The sequence below is a fragment of the Oxyura jamaicensis genome, chromosome Z (assembly GCF_011077185.1).
Source record: "Oxyura jamaicensis isolate SHBP4307 breed ruddy duck chromosome Z, BPBGC_Ojam_1.0, whole genome shotgun sequence".
In the NCBI taxonomy this organism is placed as follows: domain Eukaryota; kingdom Metazoa; phylum Chordata; class Aves; order Anseriformes; family Anatidae; genus Oxyura; species Oxyura jamaicensis.
In genome coordinates this window covers 68,316,086-68,341,713 of record NC_048926.1, presented here as the reverse complement: position 1 = coordinate 68,341,713, position 25,628 = coordinate 68,316,086, and the positions used below count along the sequence as shown (strand labels likewise).

Genomic DNA, 25,628 nt, shown 5'->3' with positions numbered 1-25,628 from the left:
AAAAAAAAAAAAAAAAAAAAAAAAAAAAAAAAAAAAAAAACTCTGCAAACTTTCCCCTGATCTCTGCTCACCAGGATGCAGCAGGCAATCGGCACAAGCTTTTCAAAGCTGAGCAATGTTTCCTTGGTGGCTTTTGCCAATTAAGCTGTGCAGCCCTACCACTGGAAGCACTACCACCTCATTAAAAAATACACAGTGCTCTAAATAGAACAGTAAAATACATCCGTTTGCTTCACAGATCCTTACTGCTGGCATAAACAGGGGAAGCAGCTCCTCTGTCTCTACTAGAAGGAACTACAAGAGACATAGCAAGGACACACAAGTAGTTTTAAAAGATTCCCCGAAGCCCCTCACAACAGGCATTTCTGGGCTCTGAGATGAACTGCAGGGACTACTTTGAGATGAAGATCTGATCATGTAAAGAACCCTAACTACAGAGCACAGCTTTCCTGCAGGGGTGAAAAGATCCTCATCTCTTGTCCAAGGTCTAGAATACAGCACGAAGAGGCAGAGAAAGTGAGGTCCTAGATGCAATTTCTCCCATCTGTTGAGAGCAAAGGTATTGCTAGAAAACAGTTGTTTTCATAAAGCAGTAAGGACTGGGACCACTGGCCCAGCATAATGGTGACCAGCAGGTCAGCAAAGAAACCTCTGGACATGTCCTTTAAGTGCAGACTTTAGTGAAAAAGCGGGTGTGCACCTGGCCTTACTGTTTGTGGATATGCATAGGTTGAGTCACGGATACAGTGAACACAGTCACCGGCAGCTCATGCAGGACCTGGAATCGATCAGTAAGTCTGCTGTTGCACAAAACCTTTTTTGTTGTTGTTGTTAAAGACACAGTCATATTGTCCTTGGCTTTTTGGGGTCTGATATGTTAAGAGGAAGCAATGAAGCAGAAGCAATTCTCAGCCCAGTGCTCAGAGTGGGTGGATTCATTTTCCAGTTGATAAGTTGCTCAGAAAACTATTGGGGTACTTTGATATCCTCAAACACCGCTTCCTCAGCTCTTTTGTCCTTACCAGATGTGAATGTGGAAATGCTTACGCGACCTCTGAAGAACTGAAAGGGACATCTCCCACCAGACCAGGCTGCCCAAAGCCCCATCCAGCCTGGCCTTGAACACCTCCAGGGATGGGGCACCCACGGCTTCTCTGGGCAGCAGAAAAGCTGCTCTGGAATCACCATCATGGGCTGTGCTGCTACCAGCTGGCTCGGGGAGGAATTCAGGCTGCATCGAGGCCAGGTGTGAGACAGGTCTGTAACCTAACCACGATGTTCAGGGGCAGGAAATCCCACTTGTCTACCCAGCTCCTACATTACACACCCCAGTGCATGCCGTGCCAGCCTTCTGCTCTCTCCCGGCCCTGAGGGACTAGCAAACCCCAAGTCACATACCATCTGCTGCCTAACATCTCCCATCGTGTCACATGCCCCGCATGTAACAGCAGATCTCCACCATGGGAGAGAGGTGACACCTGAAGGCATGTGAGCCAGGACCTCCACTTATCCACCTGCTGGCTGCCAGGAAGGGAGGGCTCCCCTTTTCTATCTCCCCGGCACATGCAGCAGAATTATCTGCTACCAGGGCCCCATCCACACGGCCGGCACCAGGGGTTAAGTATGTGTGACTGCTTCTGGAGCTGCACCTTCCTCTGCCATCCATCCTGTTTCGGCAGCTGGCTTAGTGTCAGCAGCAATTTTCCCCCATCTTTATGTGGGGGAAAGGCTGAGCGATCCTGACATTTACTCCTTGAGGTGCTCTCTGTGTATTTTCTTCCAACCCAGGCAGGTTCCAGGCTCCGAATTGCTCATCTCTGCTTGTGTTTCCCATTAAACACCAGATAAAGACATCAGTGCTGAGCACTGCGCTGAGAACTGGCACCAGACGATTCAAGGATAATCCAGCATAGTGTGTTAGGGACCAGAAATCACGGCCATGTGGCCTGCTAAGGAATCCTAAAAGCTCCAGGGTGGAGATGAGGGAGGGAAGCCGTGATAACAGGCTTCAAACACAGAAGAAGTTGCTACAAGGAGGATTCAAATCACCTGCTTTCACAGTCTAGGGGATACAGTTAAAAGGCCCGTGCTTTAACTGTATCAGAGCAGCCTCCAAATAGGCAGCTCTAATCTCTGACAGTCACAGCAGTGGAAAAGGGAAATCCCCACCAGAGGCGTTTCCCAGGCAAAGTCAGCTGAAATCTAGTAAAGACCACAGAGCCACAGCTGAACCTGATATGGACAGGAGACAGAGTAACAGAGCAGGAACAGAGAAATCAAGTAATACTGCTGTTGCATGTGCAGCAAGCCTCCTAAGTCCAGAGTGTGAGAGAGCTGACCTGTTCATGGCACCTGCAGTACCCCTTAGCAGGGCACCCAGCATCTCCATTTCTTACAATTGCAACACTTAACCTCCACATGAAGAACTGCAATTCTTAGCATCTGAGGAAAAACAGGAGGATTAGGTATTGCTGATGCAGAACAATCTGCTTCATTACAGCACCAAGAGCCATGCTGCAAGCCAAGCTGTTTAGCAAAGGACATCACTCCTGCCAGTAACACATCAGAGTAGCTCCTTTCAAACGTATCACTGCTCAGAGCCAGTATTACGAGCACTGTGACAGTAGACAAAACCAGAAGTTTAACGTGAGCTTGTTTGTTTGATGTAGTATTTGAGTTTGAACCTTCTCTGCCGCCCTCATGAAAACAAGCCCCATTTCCTTGAGATTAACCTTGACAGCTGTGCGGGACTGCAAAATGAACGTGTCAAGGGAAAACACCATCCAGGTACGGAGCTGAAGGTGACGGTGAGAGAATCAGGTCTGACACAATCAGACCTTCAGAAGCAGAGATCACAAAATGTCATGGAAAAGGAAGGAAGGAAACAGAGGCACAAAAGCAAAGTGGCACAGAATGGCACACAGAGAACTCACATGAGATGAACAAGAGAGCACAAGAGACTTCTCCCTTTGCTTGGACCACCTGGAGTTCCTTCAGGGAATTTTTCACCAAAAATGTTCCAAGTTAACTAGGCTGGAGACTGCCTCTGAGGTCGACTGGCTGAGAGACAAATGGCTGAGAGAAGTTTTTCGGGGCAGTTTGGCTCCAAGCTGCCCCAAAAAGCCTTGAAGCCCCTGGGCACAGAAAATGTTTCGGAGCAGGAATTCCCTCTGGGCCCTGCGGGTGCTTTCCAGGGCCTCCAGGCACAAAAAGGCTTTTCCTGATCAGGGTGAGACACAGGTCTGGGAAAAGGGTGTTGCTGCTGATAACTAGATGTTATCTCAGCTGCCTGCCCAGGCTCAGAGCACTGTGTGGTTGCCATGAGAAGGCACACAGACTTTGTTTTATTACCGCCATCAAAACCACACTGGCTTTTTGAGCTCTTCCTCCCTCCTGTCCCAAAATGCTCACTTCTACGTGAACCAGCCCCTTCTCCCCACCAACCATGCACAGGGAATCCCCGGGCCTCACAGCACCCACCATGCACCTAACCAAAGCACAAGTCCTGGCCCCTCTTCTCCCTGTGCTAACAAATATTGTTGTTCCCCTGACTCCAGGCTGCAAAGAGAGGAGGCTCACTGCTGACTCTTGTGATACAAACAGACATCCTGCTCCACCAGCTATAAGATCACCTTTATTCAAAGCCCTTTTTGCAAGTCACATCCCAACTAAGCATGTGCCAGCACAAGACCACTGCCTGTAGCACATCACATGAGGTTAGGAGTCTGGCAGGACTGTGCTGCAATCCCAGTGCTGAAGCAGGACATGTGAACTGCAGAAGCAGTGCTCCATTCAGCCAATGTCACCTTTAGAGGGTGAATAGCAGTTTGTAAATTCTGACAGAAAGCTCTCTAGTCACACCTGCCTTCAGGTAAGCAAGGGGAGAGCAGTCAGCCTGTCTCTGCCATGATCTCAGGGGTATCACAGTGTTCAAAGGACAGACAGAGCTCTTGGAGACCAGAGCCTGGCATAGCACCCCCAGAGGAGCCAGATTTGCATCTTCTCCCCATCCGTGTGTTCACACACAGAGATGCTCACACTCCTCAGCACACCTCATACCTGGGCTGACAGCCTTTCACGTTGCTCTGCAGAATGTGGGTGGTACACCCCCCTCATCAAATAGCTGTTTTATTGAGCTGCAGGGTACAAATACACACCAGTGGCATCTGAGATACATGAATTAATGGCTGTGTTTCCTCCACACTCCCCAGCTTCACTTCAACAAGGCTCTCTTTCCTTTAGACCTGCTCTCTGCACGGTCTGTGTTGTGCTCTGGCATGAAAGCTGCCCTGGCACCAGGAGGCACCGGCTGAAATCCTGCCAGACCTCTGGGGACCTCACCCCACAGCACCCCTGGAGAAAGCGTATGATGTGACAATCTTCCAAATCACTTTTAAGTTCAGCTTCCCTTTGTTCCTAGGCAGGTTTCCAAGCTCTACCTTTACCTCAGCATCCACTCTGAAAACTCTGAAAAGAATTGTATGTCCAGGTAATCCAGCCTGATAAATTGGACACTCTTCCAGAGAATTTACAATTCTGAATGATTTTTTGAGGTCCTGATCTCTTGAAAGTTAGCAATAATTTGAAAAGCAGAAAGGCAAAAAAAAAAAAAAAAAAAAAAAAATAAAAAAAAAACACTTAATTCCTTCTCTTTCACAAAGGGTCAAAAAGAGATAAAATGGGGAGAAATGAAGAAATGCAAATGCTGATAAGGGGGCATTGGAAAGCTACTATGAATATTTCGGTTTGCAACACCATGGAAACTTTTAATTTCCCTTTTCATTTTATCCTCTGGAATGTTAAATTTGTATTGCACAGGCAATGTCTTTTCATCATTTCTTGGGCATGTTTTTATGGTCAAAAAAAAAAAAAAAAAAAAAAAAAAAACTTAGGGCAGCCTTGCTAGCCTCCTGCGAGCACAGTTCACAAGTATCCAGGGAAAGTGCCTCCAGAGAATCAAACTTCCGACTGCATGCAAATAAGCAGGCTGAAACTGGCACGAGGTTTCTTGACTAAAAGGCTCCAGAGAAAAAACACACACACTTATCAGCCCGGTATTAGCCATAAAATTAAATTTTTACATGCGTTCAGCATGTCCGGGTAATAAAATCAAACAGAGCAAAAATCACTGACCTGACTGTCCCGAAATCTGTCTGGGTCCTTGTTTTCCCTCCTACTGTCTTCAACTCAGTTTCATTCCATTTACCTTTATCCTCTCCTGCCAAATCCTCTCTCCTCCCTTTCCCGTCTGTTTCTTCCACACAGCTGATCTTTTCAAAATCCACCCGTCCTCATCCAAAAAGCAGTAACCTAACTGCTGCCAAAAGACAAGAGGAACCACTCCAGGGGACTCAAAAAGCCCCTTCAACAGCCTTGCCTCTGCCAAGGGCAATTAGCTAATGGCAATTCTTTAACGCTTAGATGACAAGATCAGGATGTGCATGAAGTCAGCTTCATTGCTGCACACCAAGCTGGTCATGGGTAATAGGAGAGACACTGCCATTACGAGTACCCCAGGGACTGCAGAAAGGAAGCAGTTAAATATGTGCCCTTAAATAAAGTAATTAATGTATCATGAAATATTGCTGGGTTTCTGCCTGAGAGCTGGCTACACGCACTGTAAATTTCATGGCTCCGTGCAGAGCAGGCTGCACAGGAGAGCTTCACAACAGCACCCAGCTCCGCACTGCCCCCAGCCCCACAACAGGCTCACTCACGTTGATGCCTGCTACCTGCTCCCAAACCAGGCTTGGGCAATCTTCACACAGGCGTGGGGTCTTGGCTCCCAGATCCCCAAGTCAAACATGCTCCCTGCTAACCCCGCTGCGGGTGCTGGGGCACCGTGAGGGCAGAGGACCTGCTGCAGAGCCTCCCTGCTCCCCCCTGGTGTCAGGGCATGGCTGGGGAACCACAGCATGGGGCCAGGTCAGCAGGAAACATCTCCCCCCGGGTGCTGCACTCCAGGAAGACTCACACAGAAGCACATTTCAAGGAGATGCTCGGTCTAACCGAACAAGCTAACCCAGCTGACCCTTCCCCAGCCTGCTGAACTGGGATGGTTTCTGCAAAGGCAAAACATTGAATCATTATGTTTACTCTGAATAATACTACCAATGCTTCTCCCACAGGGCAAAGATCTCTCCCGGCTGCTGGCACTACAATGCACGTGCTGCAATACACCCTGTCCCTGCGGTAGGGCAGGAGCATTCAGAGTGACAGACACCGGAGAAACTGTGTGCGGAGGAACTTCTCACTTTCTGATGGTTTTAAAACTTCCAACCTCACACAACTCCGCATGCATTTCTCACCCCATCTTCTGACCTTAAGCAGAGAAAAGTCTGTCAGCTGCAGCTTTGGTAGGAGCAGAGTGATCACAAAACAAGCAATCAGCGGGAAAGGTGGCTGCTTATTCTGGTCTGGGGTGCCAATTTCTAGCCACATGCAAATAGTGCTGGGTTTCAGTTTCCCATCCTTCATATCCTTGTTTGCCACCAGCTCTCAGGACAATGAAAATGGCTCTGGTAGGAACAGCAGTGTGCAAACGTGTCCCTGTTGTTAAACTAAGGCACGGTTTTCTGCCAAAAGCATGCGCTGTTTCCCGGAGGGTTTTGGAAGATGGGGCAGAATCCTTCATGCAAGCATAGATCAGGTTCAGGCATGAGCAGACAGCCCCTTGGAGCACGAGTTGGTCCTGCCATCCTTTGTCCTGCCCTGGGCAAACATTATTCTCAGGGGATTTCACCAGAGCAACCAGCTCTTCAAACCTCACCCCCTTCCCTGACTCCTGTCCCCCTTCCATAAGAAGCAGGGGACAGTGTTAACCACAAATATCACTGAGCAGCTCCCCTGCTCAGAGCAAGGCCATCCGCAGAGACAGGCAAGCATGCCTGTGGCTTCCTGCAGCGCTGCTTTGCAAACCCCCAGGAAGTGGTGCCCTGCACCACCCGATTTAGGGTGACCCCCCCAGGAGACCTTCAGTCTTTTGCTGGCGGCTCTCCAGGCACGACCCAAGAACAGGCAGAGCAGGGAGCAATTCCAGAGCCACCCACCTCCAGCCCCTGGGGACACCTCGCCAGCAGCCCAGGGAAAGCCTTCTGGGTTGTGCTTGTAAGCTGCTTAATGAAAGGGTCACTGATGCAGGTGTGCTCATAAACACCACAACCCGTGTGCCACCAGGTAGGTGGAGAGGCAGTCCCTGGTCTGCAGGCTGCAAGGAAACTGGAGGAGACCCCTTAAAATACCAGGGAAGCTGCTGTGCTGGCAGACTGCTGCAAGAGCACTTGTCTTCAGAAAAGGCGAAAAGGATCCAGGGGGCCACAGGCCCTTCAGCCTGACTTCAGGCAGTTAAACATCAAGAGAAAGTTTTTTTACTGCGAGGGCTGTCAAACAGTCAAACAGGTTGCCAGGACAGACCATGAAGTCTGCATCCCAGCCTCAAAACTCAGACCATGTCCTGAGCAACCTGCTGTAGGTGGTCCTGGTTTGAATGGCAATCGGACCAGGTGGTCTCCGGAGGTGCCTCCACCTTCAGCCATACTGTGACGCTTTGAAACCTGCATGGGGATCTCTAGGGAGAGCATCCTAAGGAAACACAGTGAAAACAGACCAGAATTTTCTCTGTGTGCTCACCATGAGGAAGATGGGAGAAGTTCCTGTTACAGAACACTGCCCAAAAGGGACTCATCGGACAGGACATGCTTGGGAGGGAAGGAAAACGAGCAGCAACAACTCACCGAGATGACTGCAAGCAACAGAAATAGCTGAGCTGCAGTGTGCTCCCTCTCATTTAAATCCAACTTTATGAGGCGAGCAGGAAAGCAATGTTAGGAGGTTCTCAGGGAAGGCTGAGAAAAGGAAAGGAAAATGAGATCAAATAAATAAAAAATGGAACAAAACTGGCAGACACAGAAAGAACTCAAACAGAGGGAGAGTCAGCGCAAGTTTTGTAGATCCTAGCCAGGTCTCACACACCAGAATCCCCATGATACGGTGCGCTCGGTTTTGCAGTACTCAGCACAGCTCCTCACAAAAGTGAATATGCAGCGTGAGGTTAGCAAGAAGGTCTTTAAATGGATGTGATTTGAGAAAAGTGGGAAAATTCTACTTTTTGAGTGCTGCAGGCTTGAGATCTAAATAGACTCTCACCACCCTCTTTATACACCTACGTGTCTCCCAGGAAGGATAAATTCATGCAACAGAGGCAGATCTTCACAGGTCTTGGGAGTCCATCTTTTCACTATTCTTCTCATTCATTTCTTTACATACTTACCCAAAGATCTTTGTCTAAAGGCCTCCAGTGACAGACAGAGTACCAGCTATCTACGAATCTCACCCAGTTCTCAATTGCCCTTACTATTACAGAGCTTTTCCCTGCTTTCAAAACTGAATCTCCTTTCGTGTAACCATGTCCCTTGCTTCTTATCCTATTCAGCCAGATCACAGGAAGAAGACTGTTCCTTTCATTCAGCAAGCTTTCCTACGCAGCTGATAAACAGCTTTTCAGTCTCCTTAAGCAACACCTCTTTCGCTCTCCATCAGCCACATTTTCCCAACAGCTGATGGATTTGTCCTCCTCGCTTCCACTCTCTCCCACCTGATCTGCATTTTTCCAGAGCAGTTGCACCTAGAACTGGCACATTTCTGTTTCACTAACATGGGTGAACAGATGCTTCCTTTATAGTTTATCAGATACTTTCCTGTTCTTATTTATCAGTTTCTTGCTGCAGTGTGTCACTGGGTTGTGCTCATCCTGGGCCAAACTGCAGCCCCTGGATGCTTTTCTGCAGATCTGTGCTGGGTCTGCCTGTACAGTGTCATCCGAAGACCAGAACCTGTCACTGCTGAACTGCATCCTGTTTTTCCTATGCCATGCCTGCAGCTCATCAAGGCAATTTCAAGCTAGAGCCCTGCCTTCTGCAAGCTTCCTGCTCCTCCTGGTTCCTGTTTATTATTTTTTCCTTTGTCGTAATTGCTACCTAAAATACCAAACAGCCCCAGATGTCAGGGAGAATCCTGCAAAACTTTTCTCAATAAATTCTCACATTTTGATAATCAGCTGTTATTTGTGTAGTCACATAGTTTCCTGTATGGTTCCCTCGCCAGATGTACCTGTACCTTACTGCAGACAGGTGTATCTAGTGCATGCTCCCTCATGTTGATTAATTGGGACCGCACTGAACATTTGTCTGAAGTCAAGATAAATGCCACATCCTGCTATTCGCTGTCCTCCAGGATCACCACCCTTCAGAAGAGTGTGTTGACATGACTGTATTGCCGTGATCACTCTGCTTCTCCCATTCACCTTCTCTCAGGAGTGTTCCACTTTTTCATGTTGTTCTGATAATCTCTTTACAGAGAGGCCTACAATTCCCTTCGCCTCAAACTCAGGGCTCTCCTCCACCCTCTGCAGTGCCTTCAGAGACAACCTGTTAATGGCTCTATGCTTATAGGACAATTCAACTGTTCATGACAGGGGCACAAGTTCTCCATGATCTCTGTGCCTTTGTTCTCACAAGGCTTGGAAACAGATTTTTTCCAATACATGAGACTGAGCACACCAAACATCTGTATCATTACCAGTTTCAAAGCAGCAGATCATTCATGTAGAATCTTATCTGCAGTAGGAGGAGAGCTCCTGTCTTGTCTGTGACTTGGGGATCTGGAGCAACACCCAGGAGTCCTGATTACAAACCAGCCAGCCAGGACGCCTCCTGTCATAACACATCCTCTCTGGCTACACAGAATCATGCTGCTCCTCCTGTGGAAAGTCAAGGCTGCAGTGATGGACAGGACAGGCTGCATTACACTGCCATCTGCACTGGGTTTGCTCAGCACACCAACAAATGCCCTTGTGCAGATGCCCCTATGCCCCTATGTATGCATCCATAGGCATATGAAATGCCCCTATGTATGCATCCATAGGCAACAAGCGGTTGAAGAGCTTCTTCACCCAAAACACCACACTTCAGGGGTGAGGAGGACCCTTCAGGATTACTTTCTGCCTGCCAAGATGGAGCCTAACCTGACCACCAACACCGGTGTGGTTGTATTAGTTTAAGTACGTGCATTAGCTTCTGCTGAAACAGTATTCCCACATGAATAGGCCTGGAAAGCCCAGTGGTAATAACAGGACAAGTAATGGTGGCTAAAGGTTCCTTGCAGTACATGGAAAGTTCTAGAAAGCCAGAGAGCTATCACAGATCACATTTTGCATCTCAACAGATAATACTATTCACCATCAATCGATATTTTTCCCCCTTTAATTTCAAAATATAATTTTTCTCTTCCTGCACAGGAATGGAAGGGTGGGAATAGCTACTAGAGGGGACTCTGTTCAAACATAGCTACTAGAGGGGACTGTTCCAGCATGGAAAGCTTCAGCATTCCTGACAATTTGATTGCTTTAGAAAGTACTCTGTCATCCACGGCTTAGGTCCAGCGTGTCTGTTGGTTATTTCCCTGCAGCCGGCCACACAGTCGGTGCCCGGCCATATGCACACAGAAGCTAAGCCATATGGTCCTGCTGGTCTGTGCTAGGCAGCTCACTTGCCCCTGTACATGGACTTGCTGCAGGCATGTTACAGCCTGGCTTCCAGTCCCCTCACCCTCATCCAAGCAACGTTTTTTCTAACCTGACTGATTCAAGGTGCTCAGGTTTACATTTCTGAGCTTGCTTTTTTTTTTTTAAAAAAAAAAAAAAGGCCTGCCCACAGGCTTCCAGCCTCCAAGTTTTAAAAGGTAAGATGAGTACATCCTCAGAAAGGTAACCCTGCAGGCAAACGGAAAATGTCAGCACTATTTGTAAGAGACACACACATGAAACAGCCTCCTGCCTTTACAGGTGTTTTATCATGGTTTGTGTCAAACCACAGCTCTAAGACAAAACCAGAACTCACATTGCCCACGTCTCCTGAATCTCCTCAGTAAGCACGGGCCCTCCTGTTCCTGGCCCAGCATATCTCAGCCCTGCTGCAAGAGAAGGTCTGTGAGCTGTGGAGCTGACACTGGGCCCCCCTCCCAGGCAGGCTCCCACCCGCGGGCAGGCAGGTCACACACCCTGGCACACCTTGCTGTCCAAATTCCACCTCCGCTGAGTAAGAGTGCTATCACGGAGAAAATATCAGGAAGAAATGACTTTGGTTCCAAAGTCGATCAGACAATGTGATTATGCAGCAACCCAAAGCTTTAAATACCAGCTGTGTGTGTCATTTCGGACACTGCTGCAAACTGAGGGGCTAGGGATTTGTTGCTACGAGAGCAGTACGCAGCACAGACAGAAAGGTCCTCACCTCCTGGTTCACAGCCTGTTTCCACTAACACATGGCAAACAGGGGCAGTTTCCTCTTCCACAACTCTAGATGGAAAAGCAAAATCCTTCCTGCATGGATGTTTCCCTGGAGGTTCACCTGGGAGCCCAACCCACCTTGCTGACTCCCTCAGGGTCTCCTCCACACCAGATGTGGTGCAAGCAGCAAAAGCACTTCTCATCTTTGACTCCTGGGTGTGCAGTACCACTCAGGGCTGTTTCTGAAAGATGCCAGCACATTGCCTGAAGCTCTGAAGGGGCTCTCCAGGGGTTTGGCCACTCCAGGCACAAGCACAAATGCCGCAGTTGTGCCTTTTCCTACAAGGGGGACCCATATCTGGGAGCACAGCACCCTAGACCCTGCCTGAGGTCCCTCCACCCCAGCACAGAAATGCAGACACTGTGTCCTGTGGCTGGAGGTGGGTGTCCCAACATCCATGATCACCAGTGAGAATCTTCACAGATAAAACTAATGCATCTGCATTGGCAGAGAGCTCCGCGTGGGGCTCTGTCACTGCCGTGCTCGGTTTTCAAAGCGTGTCTTGGCATGCGAACCTCACCTCAGACACTTGAGCCCCTTCGGGGAAGCAGTTCTGTGCCACAAGAAAACGAAGTTACGGGTGAAGTCTCACAAACAGGACCAGTCTGGCAGGCAGTTTTGTATGAATAATGCATTCAAAAAAAAAGGAAAGAAAGAAAAAAAAAACTATATTGGATGGCAAATGTTTGTATACAAGAAAGAAGGAGGAGAGCCATTAGCTAAGTGATCTCACATTCCTCGATTTGTTTTATCAATCTCAGTATTCAGGGAAAAAAAATAAAAAAGTAAAGGTTCAAGAGTAGTCCAGGCTCTCCAGTGAATCAACAAAACCACACAAAGGACTGTACCACTTCTCACAGCCTCCAGGCTGTGCATTAGCTTTTAGCAAAGGTATCTACCACATGAATAATGCAGAACATCCTCCAGAGCATCTGTACTCCAATCCATCCACAGTAGCAAATAAAAACCTTTCAGCACGCCTTTCTGTCAGGCAGCAGGACCCTTTTACAGCTGCTCAGAGGCATATTCTAGGAAAAACAACCCTATCTGCCTCACTAGCTGGAAGCCTTTTAAAGCAGCCAGCTGGGAAGCAGCCGTTAAATCAGCCATCCTGAGGGGCCCTGATTTTATCAATTGCCTTGCCCTCCTTTGCCTTTTGTTCCTACAAGATCCGCACCCACTGTTAGAAGACTCAGATTAAGGGTTCGGTGCACTTTTGGAGAAGCACATGTGCTCCCCACTGCTTCAAAATGCAGCAGCTCACCGGCAGCAGCCTGCCCAAGCTCCTTCTCCATCCCCGCCAGCTGCACAGTGCCACACAGCATGCCTCTCCTGACGCTGTAAAGCATCCCCATGATCAAAATACCCTTCCCTGACACCGGGGGCACGGGCAAAAACCTTCTCCAAAGCATCCCTCAGCCATCTGTGCAAACCCCTGGATTGCCAGAGGGAAAGCAGGCTGCTTTGTACGTATCCATCCCCAGCACCAGCTTGAGCATCGCTCTTCTGCGGGAGCACAAGGGTCCCTTCTCCCCAGAAGCACACCAGGAACCATGGGATCTGCTTCTGTCACCTCCAACCTGCAGGCTAAAGGGAGGACTTAATGCTGGTGTGGGTGGGCTAGGGTCTGTAGAGGTGGTGGTGGGAAAAAGGGACAACAGCTAGCAAGATTCCAGAGTAAACTATACTCCAGAGATGCAGATCTTTCTTTGAAAAGTCCAGCTCCAAATAACCCTGCAAAATATTAGCAGCTCTGCCATGTGACAAAAGATACTTAAATATAGTGTCCTGGAAACCTGGCTCTGAAAAAAGCACTTCTGTGCCAGTAGTATAAACATTGCACAAACACAGAGAACATGAAGTGGAGGGTGAAGAAGTTACTCAAGAAGGAAGTAAGCTCTTTCCTCATTCACAAAACAGTGAGGCCTGAGTCCTCTTCCTGCTAAGCACAGCCCTGCTGAGCAGAGCCACCCCAGGAGAAGGCCTTCCTGCCCCATGCACGCTGGCCAGGGCAGGACACCAGCTCTGATGCATGTCTCTGGGAGGAGGCATGTCAGATCCTCCCCCATGCCAGCAGCAGCTCAAAGCTTGCACAGACTTCTTGAGATGACTCCTCCAAAAGCTCCCATGCAGTGGGACACCATGTAGACACAGCCTCAGGAGAGGTGAGAGAGGAGCTCCTCTGCTGACAGAGGCATCTGGGACCACAAGCAGAAGGGGGTTCCAACAATTTTGCCTGCCCCCTTAGCCAACTAAAATATACATCTGAGCCAGGGAAGAAAAACATTTCATAGAGGCTTGGCCCACACTGAACAGGAGGAGACCAGCAGCACACTGCAGCCCTGCACCCTGCACACACAGTCACGGCTGGTGCCACCTCACCTCAGAGCATCTTCCCAGTGAGGGGCCCCAGGCAGCCTGCCATCGGCCAGGGACATAACCAGAGCCTCAGACTTGGCAACAATTTTATTCATGGTAGGAGGTACACCAAGTAATGCAGACTTCAAATTAATTTTAAGCACATATTGCCAGGGATGGGCTAGGGCTGCCAAGAGTGAAACAAAACCATTCTCTATAATGCACTGTAGAGACAGCAAAATCCCAAGCACAGCCTTCCTGGATGAGCTTTCAGCTGCATTTGTCTTCAGTCACGGTGGAAACCCCAACGGACTCCTCAAGGCAGGCAGAAATGCGCAGCAAGGTCGAGGATAAAAGCTCCCTGAAGATGTCACAGCATTTCCACATCCCCACCACCCGGTATTACTCTGTGGCTGTGCCTGTCTGTCAGGCTGGCAGAGCAGGGAGATGGGCAAGGGAGCATATGTGCCTCACAGAAATAGCTCAGCCAGGTTATTTTTAACTGGGTCATCCCAGCACAGCTAGCAGCAGAGGCCAGGAGCAGGAAGGAAATGAAAGAGAAAAACTGCCAGGGACCACAGCCTCAGGCAGCCACCAAGAGTCTGCCACAAGAAAGCTCAGGCTGTTTTGGGTAGGATCCCCCAGCACATTGTAAAGAGAAGCCATGTCATGAAGAACAGCATTCACTGCTTCAGGGAGCTGCTGCAAACCAGGTGCAGAAGTTGACATTTATCATCACTCAGGTTCATGAAGGGCTGTGTTTCCTCAAGGCCACGGAGAGGCATGCAGCTGGCCATGTGGCCTGCAGGTTGTGTAGGAGGTCACGGGGCTGGCAATTGCCCACAGAGGGTCTGTTGACAGATCCTGGACTGATCCTTCCCAGAAATGAAATGACTACAGACAAGCATCACTTTTAGTCTGAGCAATTATATGAATCACCCAGTGGCACCATCGCTGCCACTCTGCTGCCAATGGTGCCTGGAGCTCCACTTCCCAGCGGTTCACTCCTCTCACTCAGGCACAGGGAGCGAAACACTGCCTGGCTGCACATGAATTCCCCCGGGCCACAGGAGAAGTTGTTTCATGGATATTTTTAAGCCAGTGTCAGTCAGAAATCACGCTGAAGAGCGGGGCCCACCCTCCAAAGAGCAGGAGGACACTTTTGCTCCATTGATGCAAAGCCAGTTTGTGCATCCCAGAGGGGACTGTGGGCACGAGCACATTTTCTGTCAGACCAACCTCCCCCTTCACCAGATGTCCCATGCTTGCTGCACGTGCTGCCCCTATCCTGAAAGCTCTCACAGAAAAGAAAGATGAGGACACAAATAGCACCACTGAACATGTTCCTTAAGAACCAAAGTGACCCTGAAACTCAGCATTGCACTTATCAGAGCTCCCAGGAAGGGCAGGAGGCGATCTGAGTGAGGCAGAGGGGGGTGGGGGGGCAGCCCAGCCTCTTGGGAGAGGGAGCCCCTCCTTCACCTGGTTCAGCTCCAGCCTACCAAGATAGCCTGTGTACTACAACAGAAAGATAAAGCCAACTTGCCTGCATTCTCCAGAGACAATACCCTCTTTCACTTTGCCGGTTACCTGGGCAGCAAAGAAAATATTATTGCTTATCAACTTCCTTGTGAGTACTAATGTGCTGCTGAATTCAATGAGAGGGCAAATTCCACCTCACAGAGCTTTTCTACCCTGGCAAGAACCTGCTCTGTTACGAAAGAAAAGCAAATACAACAATCCCATTTCAAAGAGCAATAAAATCTCCAAGCCCCCCTCACCCCCACCAAAAAACTCAGTGTAAAAAGGAAGTGATGAAATGCACGAACTTTAAGAGCCATTGCCACATTTCTTGGCGGAAAGGCAGCCTTGAAAAAACTCATCATCTGACCTTCTGCAAGCTCAGCAGTTTCTCCTGAAACCCAAACACTGTGCTCTTGCTCTTCTGTTTCACTGGAAGAAGCTTCCTGCTGTCCAAGTCCAGGACGGCCTCTGAGCTTCAGGAGCCACAGCTCAGTTCCCTTTTGAAAAGCCACAGCTGCGTCTCAGGAGCCTGCCATGTTGTCTGAGAAGATAGGGATGTCTGATCCTACTGCTCTTTATCGTGAGGTCTAAGCATGCTTGCAGACACCGTGTGGCACATGGGTTCTTCAGGTATGCCCACTTGAGTACAGAAGACTTTCACTGCAGCAAAGCTGTCACTGGTTTGGGGGATTTGGCCACATTTACGGAATCCCAAGGCCTTGGTTAGTGTCTAAAGGAGTCCAAGAGGTTAGAGACCTTCCCAAATCTTTTCTGCCTAGCCAAAGAGCTGTGGCTGCCATTAGGGCCTGGCTGCATGAGGAAGCATGAAGTGGTCAGTGGGATTGTGAGGCAGTGGAAATGCAAGTGCAGATGTTTCTCCTGAGTTCTGTGGGGGCTTGGAGGCTACATGCTTCAACTGCATGTCCGGAAATACAGCCCTTACTTGAAGGCAGGAGGGCTCAGGAGAAGTACTGCAGCCTGGCACACAAGGAAAGCACAAGCAGAGATGCAAGGGGACAGCCTACAGGACCTGCCCTCTGGGAGTCTCCAATCCAAACTCACAGCAAACCTGCCCACAAACCTACATTAGGGAAGATGTGAAACCTTGCAAGGATGAAGGGTCCTGCCTGCCTGGTCCCAAGGCTTCACCACTGTTCTGAGAAATAAGCTTTCTCGAGTGTCTGACCTACTTCCCTCCAGCTGCAGCCAGCATCCTTTTCTTCTTGTTACACGGTCACTGCCAAGAACAGTTTGGCTCTGTAACTCTTCCAGGAGCTGTATACTACTATATTCTACTATTGGTAAATCAGTTTGGCAGCAACAAATACAGGTACCTAGTAGAATAGAGAAGAACCTGCCATGGATTTCCAAATCATAAGCCAGCAGCAAAGGGAAACATTCCCTGCCCCTCTGGGAATGATGACAGCAGAATCTTGTTCTTTGAAAGGCAGCCAACAGCATCAGAGGTCTTCTCTGAAGCCCAGAGGTGCAGAGTTCTTCCCCCTTCCTTACAGCATCATCTGCATAGAAAAACATTCAGGGTGCCAAAGAAAAAAGAAGTGGGGGGAGCTCTCCCACACATACACAGTACCTGTGGAATTGATTTATTATTCCAGTTGAGACTTTTCTCTTTGTTGTCTGATTAAATCAAAGTATTATACATAATATATATATATATACACATATATAATATGTTATGTTTTATATATATTATATTTTTATATAATATATATTATATAATGTTATATATAAAATACAATATATATTTTTAATATCTATAAAATATATAAAATTCAGTTGAGGCTTTTCTCTTTGACTGTCTGATTAAATCAAAATTGACATCTCTCTGTTCTATGGAAAATTCCCAAATTTCTTTTGAGCTCTCTAGGTCCCATTTATCTGAGGCATGACAAGCCAGCAAGAGTGTGTGGCAAAGGCGGGTGTAACAGATGCAAAGGCTCTCTTCTGCTACATCTCAAGTCTGAAAATCAATTCACCATCGGGAGCAGAGGTAGCCAGTTCATTTTAGCTCTTTTCAGTTCTTATTCCAGCTTTGATTTATGCTGGCTAAGTACGAGGGCTACCTATGTTTTCCCTGCCAGAGAAACAAGATGCTGTGCCCACTGGGCTTGGCAAATGCACAGTGCCTGGGAAAACAGTGGCATTACTCTGAGCCTAATCCATTAGAGCAGGTGCAGGAGTAGTGTTTGGTTCAGACTGGGAGCACACTTTTGAAGCAAATCTCCCCACCACTGCCATTTACCACACTCCAGCTTGCATTACAAAGCAGTCTTGGAGCATGCAAACAATATGCACTCTGGATGAAATAAGGGTGTTCCAGGATCACAACTCTATCTGCTGATGGGACAAACAAGGTCAAATTAAAACATTTAAAGTGCCTATGAATATAAGGTCCTGGAACCACCTGTTTCATGCCACAGTTCTACTTCTCTTGCACTGTAGACGTGGCTGTAGTTAACACAGAGGTGACCTAGGTGAGCTCAGTCACTGCACGCTTTTCCACATGCCTCTCTGCCCTTCAGCCATGTCCATCTTCAGATGTGACTGTTTTCTTGACCTCCTCTCCTCCAAGTAATGTTCTTTGACATTGTTTTTGGGTGTAACTCCACCTCTGATCACTTCCTTCAGCATCACCACCCAGCCACTGCTCTCCTCTGTGACCAGTCCCCCCTCCACACCTCCCATCTATCAGCAGTGAAGACCAATCTCTCTTCCAATATAGCAGTTTTTTCCTACATGCTTTCCTACATGCCTGTGCCCACCTCTTTGCACGTCTCCTATGGTACCAGTTCTGACCATTTTCCAGCTCTGTCCTCCTGCACCACCTTTCTCCAGCCCTCTGAGCTGAGGAGCACCCCAAGCACAACCTCCAGCCAAGCTCCACCCTACAGGCTTCCTCTCTCTCTCTCTACTACTGCTGCTTTCCAAACCAGCCTATTTCTCCAGCTTAACTGATATCCATACCAACAATCTTTTCTCTGCCTTTGAGTCAGCTCTGGGCATCTGTGCCTTAGGGATTTTTTGAGCCAAAGGCTTATCTGTCTGTTTAGCCAGCCCTAATGGATTTTCCGCCTGCAGATTCATCTAATGGCTTTTCTTGAACCACATCCTCAACATCCTGTGTCAATGAGTTCCACTGTTTATCTGTATCCTGTAGTTCCTCGGCAGTGATAAACAGAGGAACAATCACTCCCTATCTGAACTCTCCATCCCATCATCCTACCATATGTCTAAGGCCACGTCTCATATCCCTCCTCAGGCATACCTTTTCCAAGGTAAACAGTTGTCACAGTGCTGCCTTTTCTCCTGCACTACTCGTTCCTCAATGAGCCTGCAGAAAGCTAGCATCGCATGAGGCACACGGCTGCACAGTAGGTGTATCCAGACAGTATTTGATCTTCAAAAAGTACAAGTAGGAAAAAAAAAAAAAAAAAAAAAAAAAGGAAAGGAAAGGTTGCACAGCCCTTGAAGTCTGACTGTGAATTAAAGCAGCATTTGAACTTCTGATATAATGCAGACCAGGCAGCTTGGAATGTGATTTCCATTCCATTTTGCTTCCTTAGGCAGCAGAAACAAAGACTGTCTATGTGAAGAAGAGTGAGAAGAAAAACTCTGGGTAGGACACACTGGGCAACACTGCACCTGACTGGGTATGCAGTGTTCCCTGGGTGACTTAAATGCACTCCTGGAATTGTATCTATATTCTCGGGCTATTCAGCACCAGAGAAAATCTTCAGGCTCCAGGAAACTTCTGCAGACTACTCAAAGCCAGAAGAGAGTCCGGTCCCCATATCTGCTCAGAGAGAGACAACACCAAGCAGGAACAGCCCATAAAGAGGTTCCTGAGTAGACTTGAGGGCTGCAGGTGGGACACGCAGGGTGCCCTGCAATGCCAGGGAACTCTAGGCACAGGAAGGAGAGCAATGACACAGGCAGATATGGCAGTAAAGAAAGGGGAGGGATTTTAGAAAGAGCTCAGAGTTTAGAAAGAGCTTCCATAATTCCTTTGGAATTCTTGTCTTTCTGCAGGAGTTTAAGACACTTGCAGGCTTCCAGACATACATACCAAAAGACACCATGCAATCATCTGCCCGTAGTGCCGGTGGTCAGTGACGGCAGAGCCCCATAGCACTGGCAGGCTTGTAAAACCCTTCAGTGCCACATGCGGTCTCTGTGCCACTGATCTTCCAAACTGAGCCTGACTATAAGACAGGCAGAAACAAGAGTATAAACACTGATATACTATTTAAATACGTAAATCACAAGCTGTCCTGAAGTCACAAAAAAAAGTCCATGTTGCAAGTCATGCTTTCAGGGAAGGAAGAATGACACCTGAAAACTCCTCAGAAACAGATAAAACTGTGCACAATATAATGACTTTAGTTTCACCGACTTCTCAGAATGGGAGGAAAAAGAAGGTAAAGAAATTGCTGCTTCAGTTCCCTCTTTACACATCAGAAAGACCTGCTCTTGATTAAGCTTAAGAAGTCCTCTTCCACTAACAGCCCACAAAGGGCTGGGCACCAAAAGCAAGTGCTCAGCACTAAGAAACTCCCCAAACTAGCAGCAAGAAGAGGTTTATTGAAACGTTCTTTGAAATGTTTCAAAGAATGGTTGACCACAACATTCCCAAGGACAGACACCCTTTGATATTTTGCCTCCATCCAGTGGACAGACCCACAAGCAGATACATGTGCTGTGGCAGAAATTTATGGATTTCAGCCACTCTCTGAAGTTCAACACTCAGCAATACACTTAGAAAGATGCACAGGAGATAGGGACCCAGTATGGGTTTTCTTGGTTTAACACCTGGGAACTTTGTTTCCTAATAGCATTTCCATTTTTATTTTATTTTATTTTCTCTTTTACTGTCCTCACAGAGCCACAGACAAATTTAGGCTGCTAGGGACTTCTGAGGGTCCCTAGCCCAACCTCCTGCTCAAAGCCCCTGCATCAGGTCAAACTGCTCAGGGCTGTGTCCAGGTGTATTCTGAAAATCTCAAAAGGTGGCGGTACTACAAGCAAGCAAACTGTCCTTGTAGCCATCCCTGTCCAGGTAATAACTCTGACCTGAGTGTGACCTCTGCACGATGTCGCCTGCTTCCAGTGAATGCTGCTGTCTGCGCTGGATGGCATTATTTAGAAAATCACCTTGTTCAAGTTGTTAGCTACGTATCATCCTGTAAAGCTCTCCCCGTGATTCACCCTCTCTGCTGCTGAAAACACAAAGTACCTCTCAGTTTTTCCAAATAATAACTTCTGCCTCCAGCTACTGGATCTTGTTCTGATTTGTCAACCAGATTGAAGAATCTGTTATCTACAAAGATACATGAGATTTCTGAGGTCTTTTACTCTCCACCCAAACCAAGGGCTCACCAAAACACAACCCGGATGCCAACAAAGATGAAAGTGTTGACTTTCCACTTGAGGATTTACCTCTCTCAGTGAGGGGTTGGGCTGGGATTGCTTGTTTGGGGAATTTGTCTGCTTGGCAGGCTGCACCAGACCCATCGCTACTGCACAAGGCTTACTGTGTGGCAGGTGGCACAAGTCTCAAATAGATGTAAGGGGCCATAAAGCCAAGCCCTTCAGACCTCGGCTAAACCTTTAAACAAGTGCCATGATTTCTAAAACTGTGAGGCACTGAAACTCCTATTGATTTCTGTGGAAGACGTCAGATGCCAGGCCATCATTAGCAAAATCAATCTTTTCAATTAAGACTTCAGGCATCAATTACTGACATCAAGACCTCTGTAAATTCGAAGAGAAACATGAGCCACCACCACGAGTGGAGTGGGAGGGGTGAGGTGAGAGGCTCTGATCCTCCCTGACTGTAAGGAAAAAAGCCTCTACGCATAGGAGGAGCCAGATGTTATGAGAACAGGAACTTGAAGCAATGCTATTCTGATTTTGTTTTTGTTCCTCTGTGTATGTATTTTGGTATTCAAATTAAATTAGAGAAAATGGCAGAGGAAAATAATGCAAACTAATTACATTTAAGTAGATGTTAGCAAGACAATCTTTGACTTTTTCTATCCGACTACTGCAATTAAAGATCTGTCTGGGTTTTCTGTGCCTATTACCCTGCAATTTTGTTGCCAGCACATGCTCCTTTTAGGGGGCAGATCAAATGGAAGAAACCAGAGGATGACAAGGAATATCGATCCTTCCTGACATCTTTTGTGTCACCAGACAGTGTTTCCAACAATGTTAATACGAGGTTCCTTAGAAAGGAGTGCAGCAGCTGTGCCAGCAGCTCGGGCTTGAAGGCAGCTACACTTTCCTAAGGTTTTGTGGTTTTTTGGGTTTGACTCATGGGAAGCAGCACTTCAGGGGTGCTTTGGGCAGATGGGCAAACATGCTCTGTGGCCACTTTAGCCCCAGGTGCAGCTGGAGCAGGACAGGCAGCTTCAGGGGAGATCTGCCATGCCAGTCCCATGCCTGGAGATGCTCCAAATTCTCCTGCATCATCCATATGCCATCCCACAGTGAGGGCAAGGTCAGAAAAAAAGGTGCTCATCTACCAACACTGCCCATGGCTCACCTAAAAGCCATGATGGCATCCAAAGCTCCCCAAGCCTTCCAGGGATGATTTCAGCCCCCTGCACTGACATGCAGCATGGAGGGTTAAAATCACAGTATCTGTAGAGCCAGGACTGCCTAATTTCTGCTCTCTGGAGTAGGCGCAGTACTTGGCTCCTGCCTGTGCCCTTTTTTCCAACTGTCAGCCAGGAGGCCGGTCTCGTATTCGCTTTCACAGGTGTAACCCTGACCAGGTGGCCTTGGCTCGCCTCCTCTTCCTGGGAGAGCCTCTCCCCTGGCGCTGCCTCCTGCGGCAGGAGCAGGATGGAGTTTGGCTGCCCTGCTTCCCTGGGAGTTATCTAGTTGGGTTCCCTGGACTTTGCCTCAAAGTTGGCCATAAAAATACCACAGACACCGTGAGTTTCTGCTGCTTCTCCTTCCTTATCATCTCCCTGGGTGACTTTGTCCCACTGAGGGAGGGAGGCAGTGCAGACACAGCGGTGAGCAGAAGGACACTTCCTTGCAGCTGGGAGCCTCCGTGCTTCCTGGCACAGAGATAAAGAGCACGGCAACCCTCCAGCCTGGAGAGAAACCCTTGTGCAAACCAGGGCCCGAAGGATGCTCCAGATGGAGAGGGACAGACCTAGAGGCCCGGCTCTGGGCTGTGCTCCACAGAAATGTGAAGCGGTGTGAAATAAAGCAGGCAGCTGGTCAAGAGGGACAAGGGGAACAGGGCTTGGAGCTGCAAGGTGTTCCTGCTGTGGGCACATCCTGGCACTTTAGAAAGAGCTGGGCCTGGCTGAGGGTCAGAAAGTCCTATTCAAAGTGCCTTGGGAATAGTAAGCATCAGCATTACCCTAAGACAGCCCTGTAGGGCGTATTTTCAAAACAAAAAATTGCTGACAAGCCTGTCATACCGCAAAGGGGAAATCCCTGGAAATACTAGGCCAGTGTGGCTCCCGCTCACAAGCCTGTGTAGCCCTGTGTGTGTCAGCAGCCCCCTGGCCCACGCAGCCTCCCGGATGATCTCAAGGTCTTTCCTGTTTCTTCCATGGAGGGGCAGAAGGCGCGCCGGCCTAATTGCCGTCAGCCGCAGGCTGCCTGCCCCAGCCAGCTCTCTGCAGCCAGCACAGCCACGTGTGCACCTGCAGGAAGCCCAGAGAAATATCCTTGCCACAGCATCGCCCTGGCTTCTCCATGACATGGCAGAGGGAGATGCAGCCCTGCCTTGTACCCTGAGGTGCCAAAGCAGAGCATCAGGCCTGGACTGCTGTGGGCAGCCATCCTGGGACAGCCTCCACCCCATTTCTTTACAGAAGGGTCCCTCGCACACCATGCCACATCCCATGAGGGTTCCCCCACCACCACCAAAGTCCCTGCTGTGGAAACGAGGGCCCACCAGGCTGGGGCAAAGACTTCACACTGGGCAAGTAACACAAAAACATCAGAGGAGCACACAGCACAGCACAAGGATCCTGCGTGGTGACACAGAACATGAAATCTACCTTGCCTCTGAGGCAGCTGCGTCTCACCGCTGAACATCACCTTTCCTTCTGGGCATTTCACAAGGCCTTCAGATCTCTGCCTACATCCCCCCTGCACACCGTCGGACAGCACCCAGGCACCAGGCAGCCCAGAAATCCCACAGGAAAGTGAAAATGGCCCTGGCGCAGGCCCCACGATTCAGCAGCAGTCCCCGTGCCAAGCCACCTAGAGACTCACAGGGAAGCAGACCCCCAGAAACCCACCATGGAGCTAGACATCCCCCCTCCACTCGTTATCCAGCCACTCACAAATTTAGCAGATGCAGAAACAATGTTGTCCACTCATTGCAATGTTCCCCAAGAAATCTGCTCATGGGTGGACAAACCAACTAATCCAAGAGGAAGGCAGAATTTACGCAGGAGCATAAAGCAAGAAACCAATCTCAGCTTCAGATACCCCGAGCTGCTGGCAGGAAATCTACCTGCTGTGGAGACACAGCCGGGAGCTGGGATGATCAGTGGGACGGAGGTGAGCCACGCAGCCTCCCTCTGTGCCCCTCGCGAGCTGGCAGAGGCCCACGGGGCTGCTCTGCCTCCCGGGAAGGGAGGACAGGAGGAGCCCGAGGCAGAGCCGTGGCGCTGGCGGCAGGGCTGTCTGGCTCTTTGTCCAAACACCATCGGTACCTGCGCCTCCAGTTTCCCCAGGCAAAGGCAGATGATGGGACTTGAATTGCTGCTGTGGCCTAATGGATTGAACAAACATAAAATACCTTCTGCTGATGGAGTAACAGCTCGTCTGCAATGATGCTAAGCCAGCAAACAACCTCAGCACCGAAGGAAACACCTCCTTCTCGCCTTGTCTCTCAGGAGCAATCAGCTCACCTCTACCTCTCCTCCTGAAGCCTTGCTTTAGTTTCCTGAAATGCAGACACCAAAACATGAACTTCCTGCTTGTCTCCATGAGTCACTCCCTATCTCCGATCAAACCGCAAGGGATCAGATCTCTCCAAAGAGGGCACAGCCAGTGGCAGAACAAAGGGAACAACAGGGCTACGCAGGATGATCCTATCCTTTGTTAAACCTCCAAGGAGCCAGCCTTGGGAAGGTAAAAGGCGGCCAACATCCAACCCCTAGCAAGGGTTGCCTGAGACCACTGCAGAAACCACTTCCCTACAGCACCCAGGAGGCCAGAAGTGGTTCAGCCTGTCCAGGCGAATGCCCTTTAGGGGGATTGCAGAGAGCACACTGCCTGCTTGGGGGCTGTCAGTGAGCAGGGGGCCGGGGACAGCCAGGGATGCTGCGGCGTTCTCCTGCTCTCCAGAGCCAGGCAGGGAGGGTGAACAAGGGTGAACAGGGTGAACAAGGGTGAACAGGGTGAACAAGGGATGCTCGGCGAGCGCTGCCCACCGGGGGGGACCTGTTTGCAAAGCGCTGTCACCACCGCACACCCCGGCCTGCCTCCTCCCTGCACAGCCTCGGCACCAAAACCCTCCCCGCGGCAGGGGGCAGCGCTCAAAGCGGAGCCCCCAGAGCCGGCGGCGTGGCTGTCACCGTGCCCTGCGAGCTCCCACCCCAAACCCCCCGGCCCCAACACAAAGGGACGGCTCCGCACAAAGCCGGGTGGGGCCGGCGGCAGCCCCGCACCGCGGCACCGGAGCCCCCGCCCCCCCGCGATGCTCCCACCCGGGTCCCCTTCTCCCGTGGGCAGCCCCCGGTGCCGGAGGGGGAGCCGGGGGATGCTGCAGGTGCCGCGGCGCGCCCTCCCCTCGCGTGTCCCGGCCCCACGCCGCCCTCCACCCCGATCTCCTACCTTTCCGCTGGCGGCCGGGGGTCCGGCAGCCCGCAGGGTGTGCACATGGGAGCCGTGCCGAGCCGTGCCGAGCCGTGCCGCGCCGCCCCGGCCTGCTCCCCGCCCCGGCCCGCCCCCCACGCCGCGCCCCGCAGGCGGCTGGCACCCCTGGGTGCCCGGTGGGAGCGGGGAGGGATGGGGCCGGTCCCCTTGGGGTCAGCCCCAGAGCGTCGCGGCCCCGCTGTCACCTGCCCCGGGGGTGTTGGGAAGCACCGTCCAGGGGAGACATCCAGCTGCACACACCGAGTGTGGCTGCTCGTGCAACAGCTGTCCCGGGTCACCCTCTGTAGCCCTCAGCATCCACACAGCACTGCAGAGCAGTGCGTGACAGGTCGGGTGCTGGTGCACACACCATCCCCACCGCTCCCTTTCACTCAGGCTCCAGCCGAGCCTGCACCCAGGGCTGAAAGGGGGACAAAGACCTCTTTGCTTGAGGTTATCGGCGGGGTACGTTGCTACTGACTGCAGCCCAGCCCGCTGTAGGCATTTAGCTGTGCTGGCCATGGGGGTTTTCTGTAGCAGCAG

The 25,628-nt window shown here is 49.9% G+C and overlaps 1 protein-coding gene across 1 annotated transcript in view; it reads right to left on the bottom strand.

The window, feature by feature from the left end:
* The window catches only part of CORO2A (coronin 2A), a 44,032-nt gene extending 18,883 nt beyond the window's left edge, over nt 1-25,149 (bottom strand). The window contains exons 1-2 of the mRNA XM_035310437.1: nt 25,065-25,149; nt 23,939-24,171 (exon numbers count right to left, since the gene is read on the bottom strand). The gene's annotated coding sequence lies outside the window, so the exon portion shown is untranslated. The remainder of the gene's footprint in view (nt 1-23,938; nt 24,172-25,064) is intronic.
* Between the last annotated feature and the right edge of the window lie 479 nt (nt 25,150-25,628).